Source organism: Cnephaeus nilssonii (genome assembly GCF_951640355.1).
Source record: "Cnephaeus nilssonii genome assembly, chromosome: 4".
NCBI classification, from domain to species: domain Eukaryota; kingdom Metazoa; phylum Chordata; class Mammalia; order Chiroptera; family Vespertilionidae; genus Cnephaeus; species Cnephaeus nilssonii.
This window is the reverse complement of record NC_137075.1, coordinates 107655597-107668236: the sequence shown is the minus strand read 5'-3', so window position 1 is coordinate 107668236 and position 12640 is coordinate 107655597. Positions and strand designations below refer to the sequence as shown.

General features: G+C 58.9%; 1 long non-coding RNA gene across 1 annotated transcript; it reads right to left on the bottom strand.

Annotated features, from left to right (window-relative positions):
- Positions 1-524: 524 nt before the first annotated feature.
- Positions 525-11504, bottom strand: LOC307098155. Its single transcript, XR_013813412.1, has 3 exons — positions 11273-11504; positions 7002-7157; positions 525-846 (listed from the first exon to the last, which is right to left on the bottom strand). It is a non-coding gene; the product is annotated as an uncharacterized lncRNA (long non-coding RNA).
- Positions 11505-12640: the final 1136 nt, after the last annotated feature.

The following is a 12640-nucleotide window of genomic DNA, read 5'->3' as shown; positions in this document are numbered from 1 at the left end:
CCGGGCCTCTAGTTGTGAACAATGCTGCAATCCACACAGGCATGCAAACACCTGTTCCGTCCCTGCTTTCCGTTCTTTGGGTGCATGTCTAGAAGTGACTTGCTGGGTCACGTGGTATGTCTACCCAAGGGAGGGTCCTGGGCAGAGTGCTGTGGTCAGAGGGGGCCATCAAGATGCTCACTGGGCCCTGGCCGGTGTGGCTCCGTGGATAGAGTGTCGGCTTGCAAACTGAAAGGTCCCGGGTTCAATTCTGGTCAAGGGCACATGCCCGGGTTGTGAGCTCAATCCCCAGTAGGAAGTATGCAGGAGGCAGCCGATCAATGATTCTCTCATCATTGATGTTTCTATCTCTCTTTCCATCTACCTTCCTCTCTGAAATTAATAAAAATAAATAAAAAAAAAGTTGCTCATTGGCTGTGTTAGAAATAAGGCGAGCCCCCCAAGTCAGGGGTCCTGGTAGAACACAAAACATACTCGGGAGCCAGGCAGCAAAGCAAACATCTTTACTTCTACGTAGAAGGGTGCACACACATGGTCTGGAAGCGCGCGCGCACACCGAGCAGGCAGTGTGCTCGGCTTTATAATCCCTGATGCACGTGACCTGTCCCTTGCTCTTGATTGGAGCTCAGGCGCAGTCTTTTGCAATTGGCTAATTCAAAGGGAGGAGTTGGTCTTTGCTGTTTCAAGATGGTGGCCCCCAAGGGAGCTGCAAGCCATGTGGCCAACATGGCGGCTGCCAAGTCACGCAGTCCAAAATGGCGGCTGTCTAAACTGTTCTTTGACAGAAGAGATGACTTGTTTATTCTCACAGCTGGGTGGCAAATTGACGGTAGGAGGTGGATAGTCCTGTGGGAGGAGCATGGCATAGGGTCAGAGTAGGTGTGAATTCCGGGTTGCCATGTGTTGGCTCTCTGCTGGGAAGTCACCCCTCTGTCCTGGGTGTCCTCCCGTGTGGACGGGGTGACTGTACTGGAACCTTCTGTTGGGGAACTGAATGAGTTACTAGGCGCCGAAATTTAGGGCAGTGCATAGCGCAGCTGCATCCATTGCCGTTGTTATTCTGGAGAGGGGCCTCTGGGGGAGAGAAGCCCGGCCGGACTTGGGGAGCCAGGAAAGAAGGGGTTACCAGCAGGCCCTCCATCAGCAGGGGGCTCCCCACGTGAAGAGGCCAGGTGCACTGCAGGCTCGGGTGGGGTGGGGGCACCCTAAGTTCTAAACTGGGGGGACTGGCCAGAACTCCTCCACCCCCTCGCCAGAGCTGGTGGGAGCGTGGCTTATGCAAGAGCAGGGTGGCAGTTCGGGGGGTACAGCATGGGCCCAGCATACAGAACCAGAAAGCAAAGCCGTGGCTGCAGAGTAGCAGGCCCGGGGGCCGTGGGTGTCAGGCAGACGTGGGCTGAGCTAGTGGGCTTCACATGCTTCTCTCTGCCTCCTGCATGGGGAGGACCTCACCGCCTTCACAGTGGCCCCTGCGCTAAGGAGGGATCGGGCAGAAGCAGCCGCTGCACAGACCGGGCTGGGAGTGCCCGCTCCGGGTGGGCAGGTCTTCATAGTTCCAGAACTGATCAGGAATCAGGTCAGCCAATCAGTGCGAGGCATTTCCGAGCTCAGTGATTGGATCAGAAGGGGCGAGTGACTGCCCAGAGCTTCCCTAGTTCAGCTGGATTCTGCCAAGCTCACTGAGGAGCCATCTCCCAGTGCCCTAAGGATAGAGCCCGTGGGCGCCCTGGGGCCTTGAGCCCCTCACGGTCACACCAGCCCAGCCTCAGCCTCACCTGGCACTACCCTCCCTCATCCTCAGCATTCATGCTTCTCTCATTAAAAAAAAATAAAAAAAGGCTACTGTATGTACAGTCCAGCACAGGGAATATAGTCAACTATATCTATCTATCTATCTATCTATCTATCTATCTATCATCTATCTATCTATCTATCTATCTTTCTATTTATCTATCTATCTATAAAAGCCTAACTGACCATTATGACTGAACGACCGGAACCACCAGCCGGTAGCTGTGATGCGCATGGCCCAGACCGTGCTGCTGGGGTCCTGACAGCCCCAATCTCGTTCACCTGCACCCCGGACCCAGTCAGGAGGGAGGAGGGAGCCCGATTCCTCATGGAATAGGCTGTTGGTTAGCTTGCTGCTAGGCCAACCTCCCATGGTCCCTCCCCCTGGCAAGCCGGACCCCCAACTGGCCCTGATGGCTGGCCAGGCCGAGGGACCCCACCCATGTAAGAATTCATGCACCGGGCCCCTAGTATTGTAATAACTATGCGTGGCCAGGTGGGTCCTGGAACCATCAGGGGGACACTTAGTAAAGGAAATGCTTGTCGAACCACCATGCTGGCTCACCTGAAACTAATAAAAAATCCTGAATATAAAAATAAATAAATAAATGAAATGTCGTTTCGCCCGGCTGGTGTGGCTCAGTGGTTGAGCGTCGACCTACAAACGAGGTCACGGCTCGATTCCTGGTCAGGGCACATGCCTGGGTTGTGGGCTCCCTCCCTAGTGTAGGGCGTCCAGGAGGCAGTCTCTCTCATCATTGACGTTTCTATGTCTCTCCCTTTTCTGTGAAATCAATCAAAAAAATATAAATAAATAAATAAATAAATAAATAAATAAATAAAATGTACTTTAACTTAAAAGAAAAAAATCTATGAGTCCGAACTGGGGGTGAACCACAGGAAGGAGGACGGAGGCCCACTGCAGAGGCAGGCCTGCCGCCCGAGGGGGGAGCCCACGGCAGCCGCGTGCACCGGGCCTGCCCTCCCGGACTGCGCCAGGCCCCTGCCCACGGGCCTCGCCCCCGCTCTGGGTTAGCGTCTCTCCTTTCCCCACCACGCCAGCATGGGGGTCCCCTGGGCACACGTCCATGCTCCCTGCACCCCCCCCCCCACACACACACACAGATGTCAGCGCCGCCCGCGTTGCGGGCCACTGGTTCCTTCCTGGGTCGTGAAGTCATTCACAGAGAAACCATCTTCTTTATGCAGCACAGTCACAGCACAGTCACAGCGCAGTCACAGCGCAGTCACAGCACAGTCACAGCGCAGTCACAGCGCAGTCACAGCGCAGTCACAGTCACAGCGCAGTCACAGCGCAGTCAGTCACAGCACAGTCACAGCGCAGTCACAGCGCAGTCACAGCGCAGTCACAGTCACAGCGCAGTCACAGTCACAGCGCAGTCACAGCGCAGTCACAGCGCAGTCACAGTCACAGCGCAGTCACAGCGCAGTCACAGCGCAGTGGCCCCTGTAAAGCGTCTAGTTCTCTGGTTCAGGCCACTGTATGCATCAGTCACAGGGAGACCTTCCCATCCCCCAGGTTCGGGGTGCCCTCCCCGACCCCCCCGGGCCCAGGCGCCCACTCACCCACTCTCCGCCACCAGAGACTAACTGCCCGTTCTAGGATGGCACACACATGCAGCCGCTCGGCGGGCATTCCTGCACGAGGAGGACCCTTGCTCGGGGTGGTGACTGAAACCCGCCCCTGGGGCCGAGGGTGTCTTCAGTCATTTGCTCATTTTCACCAAAGCGGCATTCCTCCTTACACACATATCACACCTGTTTCCCTGTCCGCGGGGTGGGAATGGGGTTGTTCCATCTGGGGCGGCTGGGATGAAGCAGCCGCTTCGGGGAGCAGTAAGAGGGCAGAGGGAGCCTCGGGCTGCGAAAGGGGAAGCCGCGCTCCGCAGCTCGCGTGGCGTTTCCGTAACGGAATCTGTGTGTGCACCGAGCTGAGACCCTGCACCGGCCTGCGGCCGAGGGCCAGCTCGGGGCGCCTCCGGGGCCTGGCACCCCGAGTCCGCTCCAGGGCACGTGGGCTCCGGATCAGAACATCAGGCCTTGCTCTGGGCAAGGGTAGGCGCGGGGAGGTGGTTGTGCCTAGAAAGAAACGCGGCCTTTCCCCTGGGACCGGGTGGGGGGACCCCCCTAAAGGTCCCTGGGTGGGCGTCTGCTGTCACTGCTCCCGGCCCCCCGCTCTCTCTGACTCCCACCCTCTCTCTCGGGCCAGGGACCCGCATTATTCAGCAGCCCTTCCCCAGGACCCTGTCCCCGTGGTCAAGACTCCTCTCCTGCCGGGTCCAGGCACCACTGGGGGAGTGGGGGGTGGGGGAGCTCCAGGCAGAAGCCAGGCACCCCCAGGGCCTAGGCCGGTGATGCTCTTTGTTTCTGGAAATACACCTGAGCCAAAATTGGGGTCCCCAATAGGACAGCAAGTGGGGGGGGGGTGGCCCAGGCATCCTGAGGAAGAAGGGAGGGGCTACAGGGGCTCCGGGGCTCGGTCGGAATCGGCAGGATATTCCTCACAATCAGGGCCCTTTAAGGAGGGGCTGCCGCGCACATTATTTGTGAAGGAAACTGAGGCTTGGAGGCAGGTGTGCCAGTCCTGCCGCAGGAGGGGTGGAGCCGCAGGAGGGGGTGGAGCCGCAGGAGGGGTGGAGCCGCAGGAGGGGTGGAGCCGCAGGAGGGGGTGGAGCCGCAGGAGGGGTGGAGCCGCAGGAGGGGTGGAGCCGCAGGAGGGGTGGAGCCGCAGGAGGGGTGGAGCCGCAGGAGGGGGTGGAGCCGCAGGAGGGGTGGAGCCGCAGGAGGGGTGGAGCCGCAGGAGGGGGTGGAGCCGCAGGAGGGGTGGAGCCGCAGGAGGGGTGGAGCCGCAGGAGGGGTGGAGCCGCAGGAGCGGGCAGCTGGGACCAAAACTCGGCCACATCCCCCTCCCAGTTTAGTTCCCGTGAACTTTCTTCACAGCCCAGCCTGCGAGGCCTCCTGCCAGGTGTGCGTTGTCATCCCATTTTCCTGGTGAGGAAACTGAGGCCCAGAGAGGTTAAGCAAGTTGCCCAGGGTCACTTTAAAGTATGCGTAGGGAGCCCAGCCTCAGTGGCTCCGTGGTTGAGCGTGACCTAGGAACCAGGAGGTCACGGTTGGATTCCCTGTCAGGGCACATGCCTGGGTTGCGGGCTCCATCCCCAGTGTGGGGCATGCAGGAGGCAGCCGATCCATGATTCTCTCTCATCACTGATGTTCCTCTCCCTCCCTCTCCCTTCCTCTCTGAGATCAATAACAACATATTTAAAAAAATAACATATGCGCAGGGAGCCAGTAAAGCCAGCACCGCCCTCCAGCCGCTGTTCTCGGGCAGGGAGTGTGGCAGCCAGTGCCCAGCAGTGGCCGTGGGCAGCCGCAGACCTGGCCCTGTGCCCTGACTGGTTGCCAGGCACTGAAGCACCCCCAGAAATCCCTTCCTCCCCCACGCCTCCCCACCATTCCTCTCCCCTCACTCCTTTTCACCAAACCCTCTAAACATTCAGGCCACTGGCTGCTGGGCCGGACTCCAGCCTGGGCCAGTGTTCCCAGCCAGACCCAGCCTCCCAGGGCAGGCTTCTCCCCAGGGCCACAAAGCAGGCCGGGCAGGGTGTGCAGAGGCGTGCCATCTGCCGCTGGGTTAGCACAGCAACATCCTGCACCCCACCTGCACCCCACCCCGGGGCCACGTGCACAAATGAGGGTCTCCCGCACAGAGGCCTGGAAGAGGGGTGAGGTGGCGGGGTGGGGTGGGGGCCCCCGGGTCCCCGGGTGACCTGACCACAGGAACTGGGAGCACGCTGGCTGTCACTGCTGGGCAGCGCTTGTCCAGGACACCATGCCTCGCAGATGTTTACCAGCAGCACTCAGTGCTTAGATAAAAACAAAGTGTGCGGAGCCACTGAGTTACAAACAAAACCTGACGGGAGCCTTCAGCGTCTTCCCAGGAAATGTCTACGGAGAGGGCATTCCCAGGCGGGGTTGGGGGGCCCCTCCCCATCCTGCGGGGGGCGGGGGGTCCCTTCCCCTCACACCACAAGCTTCCCAAATCCTGCAGCCATGGCTTCCCAGTCCCCACGGGGTTCCGGTATTCTCCCGTGGAGGCTCTGGTTACCGGTTCCCCGTGGATGTGCCACCCTGCCAGCCCGCCCCCCCAGGAGGCGCTCCTGGGGGTTCAGGCTCCCGGGGGACTGCCTGTCACTCCTGAGGACCTTTCTCCTCCCCTTATTTTTCTCTGTTAATTAATGTGTATTCATTCGGTTCTTATAAGTATATTTCTAGTAACACATGATCTCACTCATCTAGGGGAAATGATGAACAACATAGACTGAAGAACAAGAACAGACCCAGAAACAAGGAGGCATCGATAGGACTGTCGGGCCTCAGAGGGAGGGTAGGAGAGGGTGGGGGGAGGGGGGAGAGATCAACCAAGGGACTTGTGTGCATGCATAGGAGCCTAACCAATGGTTAAGGACAACAGGGGGTGGGGGCATTCATGGGGAGGGGTGGGGGATGGGAATGGGGGGATGAGGACAAATATGTGACACCTTAATCAATAAAGAAATTAAAAAAAAATTAATGTGTATTTTTATCCTTTAATGCAGTCGTTTAAAGGATACCCACAGGACACACAGACTTTTAAACGATGATTAGGCCTTCGCTCTGCCACCTGCCCCACCCCGCCCTCCCCAGAGAGGACCACGGTCAGGTCTTCTGGATTTCCTCTCCATGTTTATAAATAGCGTGCTGGTAGCGGCAGCTGCGGGATTTACCAAACTCCTGCTCAGGGAAGATGAGGGTTTAGCTTCCTCACCCTTGCCTGCAACACACCCCCTTCCTGTCACCTGGTTTAGCCAATATTCAGCTGTTTCATCAGAATGGTTCCATGAACATTGTCTACCACTGAGCCAGGGACTATAACCATATATGTATGGTCTGACTTTTAGTTTTTCTTTTTTTTAAATATGATTTTTAATTGATTTTGTTTTAGAGCGAGAGGAAGGGAGAGGGATAAAGAGAGAGAAACATCGATGAAGAGGAACATCATCAATTGGCTTCCTCCTTCACAGCCCCCACCAGGGATCGAGCCTGAAACCCATGCATGTGCCCTGCCCGGGAATTGAACCAGCGACCGATTGGTTGCTGGGTCGACGCTCAACTGCTGAGCCACCCGGTCGGGCACTTTTAGTAAATACCTTTGATGAGGCTGCTTCAGGAACGGCTCCGATCCGGGCGGGTGCAGGTGGGCCAAGGTTGAAGTTTCCATCCCTGGTCAGGGCACATCCAAGAATCAGCCAGTGAACGCACAGATGGGCGGAACAACAAAGAGTCTCTCGCTCTCTTCTCTCTCTCTAAAAAAAATCAATAAAAAAGAACGTGGGATTAGAACATCATTTAGCTCATCCCGTTATTAAATTCATAATAATAATAGAATGGCTCCTCTCATCACAAGGGAAAGAAAGTTGTAACTATGAGATGTTTACTATTAACTAGGCCCGCAGTGATTATTTTACAAACTATACAACTATCGAGTCATGATGCTGTACATCGGAAGCTAATATGTTAGATGTCAACTATGTCTCCATGAAAAATAGCTCCCAGAGATCCCCCACCTGCTAAGCTCCCTACACCCTCCTGTAGCCCCTCCCCCCGAGCCGGCATGCCTGTGACTCGCCCTCACCAGTAGAGCACATGTAGAGGTAAGTGGGTGACATGAAGTCTGGCGACACATGCAATACATGCAGGATACATGGGATGAGGTGGACATCACAGAGCCCATCTTGCTGGCGCCTCCTGCTCCCTCCTTGCGGGGAAGAAGCAAGCTGCCTGCTGGGCTGCCTGAGTGGAGACGTCCACCTGGCAAGGAGGCACCCCTGGCCTCCAGGAGCCGAGGGCGGCCTCTGGCCAACAGTCAGCAAGAAATGGAAGTCCTCAGTTCTACACAGCAAGGACCGAATCTCAGCAGCCTCAGGCAGAGCGCTTGGGAGTGGTCCTGCCCCATCAACCTCCAATGGGATTGCGGGTCCCTAGAGTTTAGGAGAGGCACTCCTGCGGGGGGGGGGAATAGGAGGGGGAGGGGAGGGCGTGGCAGGAGCAGAGCAGGCTCCTGGGAGGGAGATCCCACTGCGTCCTTGTCTTGAGGGTTTTATTTTTTTAGTTAATCCTCACCTGAGGATATTTTTTCTTTGACTCTTAGAGAGAGTAGAAGGGAGAGGGAGAGGGAGGGAACCAGAGAGAGAAACATTGATGTGAGAGAGACTCATCGATTGGTTGCCTCCTGCAAGCCTCCTGACCAGGGCCAGGGATCAAGCCTGCAACCGAAGTAGGTGCCCTTGACCAGAATCAAACCCAGAACCCTTCAGTCTGCAGGCCAATGCTCTATCCACTGAGTCAAATTGGCTAGGGTTTTAAAAATATATATACTTTTATTGATTTCAGAGAGGACGGGAGAGGGAGAGATAGAAACATCAAGGACGAGAGAGAATCTTTGACCTTCTGCCTCCTGCACGCCCCACACTGGGGATCGAGCCTGCCACCCAGGCATGTGCCCTGACCGGGAGTCGAACCGTGACCTCCTGGTCCCTAAGTTGACGCTCAGCCCCTGAGCCTGTACGCCTGGGCTCAGTTAGGGTTTCAAAGGCTGGGAGTTTGGGGCGGTCTTCCGGGAGGGTCAGTGGCATAGTCATCAGCTTTGTGCTGCTGCCCCAGAGTGAGATTTATTCCCTCCGCTTCCTGGGTCCTTGGGTGTGGCTGGCAAATGGCACTGATTAGATTTCTGCCGGCTGTCTCCCTGAGCAGCTGGATTTAAGCTATTTGCCCTCTGGCTGGGGAGGAGTGGAAGCCATTTGCTCTGAAGGGTCCTAGGTCACAGAAGATGGGACGTTTCTGTTCATTAGATGCCTGTAACCTGCTTGGCCCTTAACTGTCTGTCTCCGTTGCCCAGTTCCACGTGTCCGGCTGACGCGCCTGTCTCACTCCCCCGTCTGTCCTTTTGCCGAAGCAGATTGCACGGCCTGTGCAGCGAGGGCAGCGAGTGCCCAGGACCTTCCAGAGGTGGAGCATTCAGTCTCCAGAGAAGAGGCCTCCAATATTTTGCCTGGGGGCCCAGCCGTGTGGCTCAGCGGTTGAGCGTCAACCTGTGAAGCAGGAGGTCACGGTTCGATTCTCAGTCAGGGCACAAGCCAGGTTTCAGGCTCCATCCCTAGAGTGGGGCAGCGGATCAATGACTCTCTCATCATTGGTGTTTCTGTCCCTGCTCCTTCTCCCTTCCTCTCTGACATCAATAAGACATCTATCATAATAAAAGCATAATATGCTAATTAGACCAGACGTCCTTCCGGGTGCCCTTCCGAATGACCTTTCAGACGAAGCAGGGGCTTCGAGGGAAGCCCAGGTTCCAGGTGCCTGCCGGTGGCTAGAGGGAAGCCTGGTCCCAGGTACCAGAGGGAAGCCGGTGCTGGCAGTCGGGGCAAGAAGGCCTACTCTTGCACGAATTTCATGCATTGGGCCTCTAGTATTTATATATATATCTATATTTTAATATTTTATTGATTTTTTACAGAGAGGAAGGGAGAGGGATAGAGAGTTAGAAACATCGATCAGCTGCCTCCTGCACACCTTCTATTGGGGATGTACCCACAACCAAGGTACATGCCCTTGACTGGAATCAAACCTGGGACCCTTGAGTCCGCAGGCCGACGCTCTATCCACTGAGCCAAACCAGTTAGGGCTGGTATTTATATATTTTAAAAAGAATCTGCCTGGGAATACAGGCTCAGGCTCTAGCGGCCTAGGAGCAGGGCAGGGCAGGGCAGGGTGGGGGAGCTGCGGTCACCCAAGCCTCTTTTCAGCCCCCACTGCCCCCGCCAATTCTCCCGAGATTATGCCTCCTGTCTCCTGCAGGGGGGCAGGTGGAGCCAGGACAGTGGCGGACCTGCTCAGCTGAGAGCTGTGGGGAGGTTTGGGGGTGTATCAGCTCTGTGCTGCGTAACAAACTACCGCAGACTTAGCAGCTCACAGCAAACACACTTCTGACTTCAGTTCCCAGGAGCTAGAAGTCTGGCCGAGCTGGGCCTCTGCTCAGGGTCCCAAACAGCGGCAACCAAGGTGCCCCACTGCGCGCTCACTGTGGGGTCAGCGGGGAGACTCTGCGTCCAGCTCACCGGGTCGCTGGTAGGACCTATGTCCTTGTGGCTGTGTTGCCAGGGGCCCTGGCTTCTTGCTGGCCGTGGCTGGAGGCCGCCCGCAGTCCCTCCCCACCTGGGCGGCCTCGGCGTGGCTGGTTACAAGGAGAATCTCTCTCCACTCAGAGGGGTGACGTCCCATCCTCTGTCCACTTTCTATTGGTTAGAAGCAACTCACAGGCCCCTTCCTCTCGGGGGAAGGGGTGACGGGGCGTGACTGTCGGGGGCAGGCCACTGCAGTCACCTTAGGGTCTGTCCTCCACTGGGCTGTCAGCAGAGGTCCCCTGCCGCCCACCGCGCCCAGATCTACCCACCAATTTCTCCGGGTGCTTTTCGTGGGTACCCCGGGAGGCACATGGTGGCTGCTGCCTCTTCTATGCTGAGACCCATCCGCCTAACATGTGTCGGATTTCTCATCCAGGGCCCTCTCCTCCTGTCTATGCCTTTTTGAGTTCTTCGCCATCATTCTTACGAAGTCCCAGAGGAAGTGAGATAGCACATTTAACCTCTCCTCTGTCCAGTGGCTACCCCCCCCCCCCACCCGCCCCACAGCCTTAGCTTTGCTGCGGTCTGCCACGCCCCCTTCCCTGCCCATCCTGCACCCGCCTGCAACCCTGACGTCCACCCACACCCAGGGCCTTTGTCTGCTCCGTGCCTGCACCCTTACAGCCTCAGAGAGGGACACTGACAGAGGGGCAGGCGGCAATTTTGTTTTTAATCCTCACCCAAGGATGTTTCTTTCATTGATCTCTAGAGAGAGTGGGAGGGAGGGAGGGAAGCCAGAGAGACACAGAGGTTGCCAGCCTCAAGGGGCTGGGAACCTGCAACCAGGCACGTGCCCTTGATGGGTGCCCGCCGAAGCTCTGACCACTGAGAAAACTGTCCAGGGCAGACTCAAAATTATTTTCTTTTAAAAAAAATATTTTTATTGATTTCAGAGAGGAAGGGGGAGGGAGATGGAAACATCAGTGATGGGAATCACCAATCGGCTGCCTGCCCCACGATCTCCGGTACAACAGGGCAGGTGCCCCTCACAGGAATCCACCCGGACCTTCAGCCCCACGCTCTAGCCACTTAGCCACACCTGCCAGGGCGGATCCACATTCTTGACACTCCTATCTGATCCAGTCTTCCCCAGCACACTGCTCTTTCCTGCTTCTGTGTCTGTTTGTTTTTTTTTTGGGGGGGGGGGGAGTTTTGTTTTGTTTTCCTGCCTCCTGCACGCCCCACACTGTCGAGCCCGCAACCAGGGCAGGTGCCCCGACAGGGACTCGAACCCTGACCTGGTTCACAGGTGGGCTCTCACGCGCTGAGCTTCGGCGGGCTGTGTCTTTGCCTGTGCTGTTCCTCCTCTCCGGGCCTCTTCCACCCGCCCCGCCTCCTGGCACCGCGCCCCGGATTCCTCCCGCCCGCGCGGGGCCCTCTCCGGGCGGGAAGCGCTCTAACCGTCCGTCCGTCCGCCGGTCTCGGGCAGCCGGGAGCGGGCGGCCAGCACATCTGCTCACCAGGCACCCGGCCGGCCCGCACCGCCCGCAGGGTGCGGAGGCCGAGCGCTGCCGCAGGAGGAGGCAAGGAATCCCCCCCCCCGCCCCGCCCCCAGCGCCGGGGCCGCTCACACCCAGGCCCTCCCCGCCCCCTGCACCCCGCCCGCCGCCCGCCGCCCGCCGCCCGCCGCCCGCCGCCCGCCGCCCGCCGCCCGCCGCCCGGGGCTGGAATCCAAGGCCTGCGGACCACAATGCACCGCGGCGCCCCGCTCCCGCCCCGCCTCCTGTTCGGTCGGGGAGGCCTGGCCGGTCTCGGGGCCCCTGGCTCGCAGGGTGTTCTTCCCGCCCCTCCAGCGCCTTCCCGAGCCCCGTCCCAGCCCTCCCGCAGCCCTGCCTCCCGCAGGGACCGCCCCCGTGGCCCGGGCGGAGGTGCCGGGTTGGAGGGGGGCGGGAGGGGAGCCAGAGACACGGCGTCCAGAGCCCTGATTGGAGGACTCATCCGACCGCTTCTCCAACCCCGGCTTCAACTCCCCGGAACCGCTCTGCCCGCCCTGTCCAGCCGGTCTCTCTCCCCTCCAGGCACCCTGGCCAAATGGGAGCGGGACTGGGGACCCATTTCCCCGCCCAGGCTCTCAGGGTGGAGGGGTGTGGGACAGAGCCCGCCCCACCCGGGCGGGGGGAGCAGACCGCCATGTCTGGAGGGACCTGAAGACTAAGCAGCCTGAAGCCGAAACTTCAGCCGGACCAGCCCCGCGGTGTGGACCGGCCGGGCCCGGGTGGAGCCGAGGCTCTGTGACGTCAGGGTCATGCTCTTTGCCTCTGGCCCGAGGGCGCTCCCCGATCCCCCAGATCCCTGCTGAGGTGGCCCTGGCGCACCCACCGTCACCAGCCCCGCTCCCACCTGCTGGGCCACCTGCCGGGCTGAGGGACCGGCTCCAAGCCGGAGGAGGCGTGCTGATGGCCGGGCGCAGAGGTGGGAGGGTGGGGTGCCACCCACCAGGCCACGTGCCTGCAGGCGGCTGGGTGGGACCCCCCTGGAACACCAGGGCGATCGTATGTAAAGGAGGAGGCGGGGGAGGGGGCAGAAGGCCCCTCAAGTGAACAGAGAGCGGGAGCAGCCCTCAGGCCAGGACATCCCTGAGCCAGGCCCGTGGTCCAGGCCCCGGA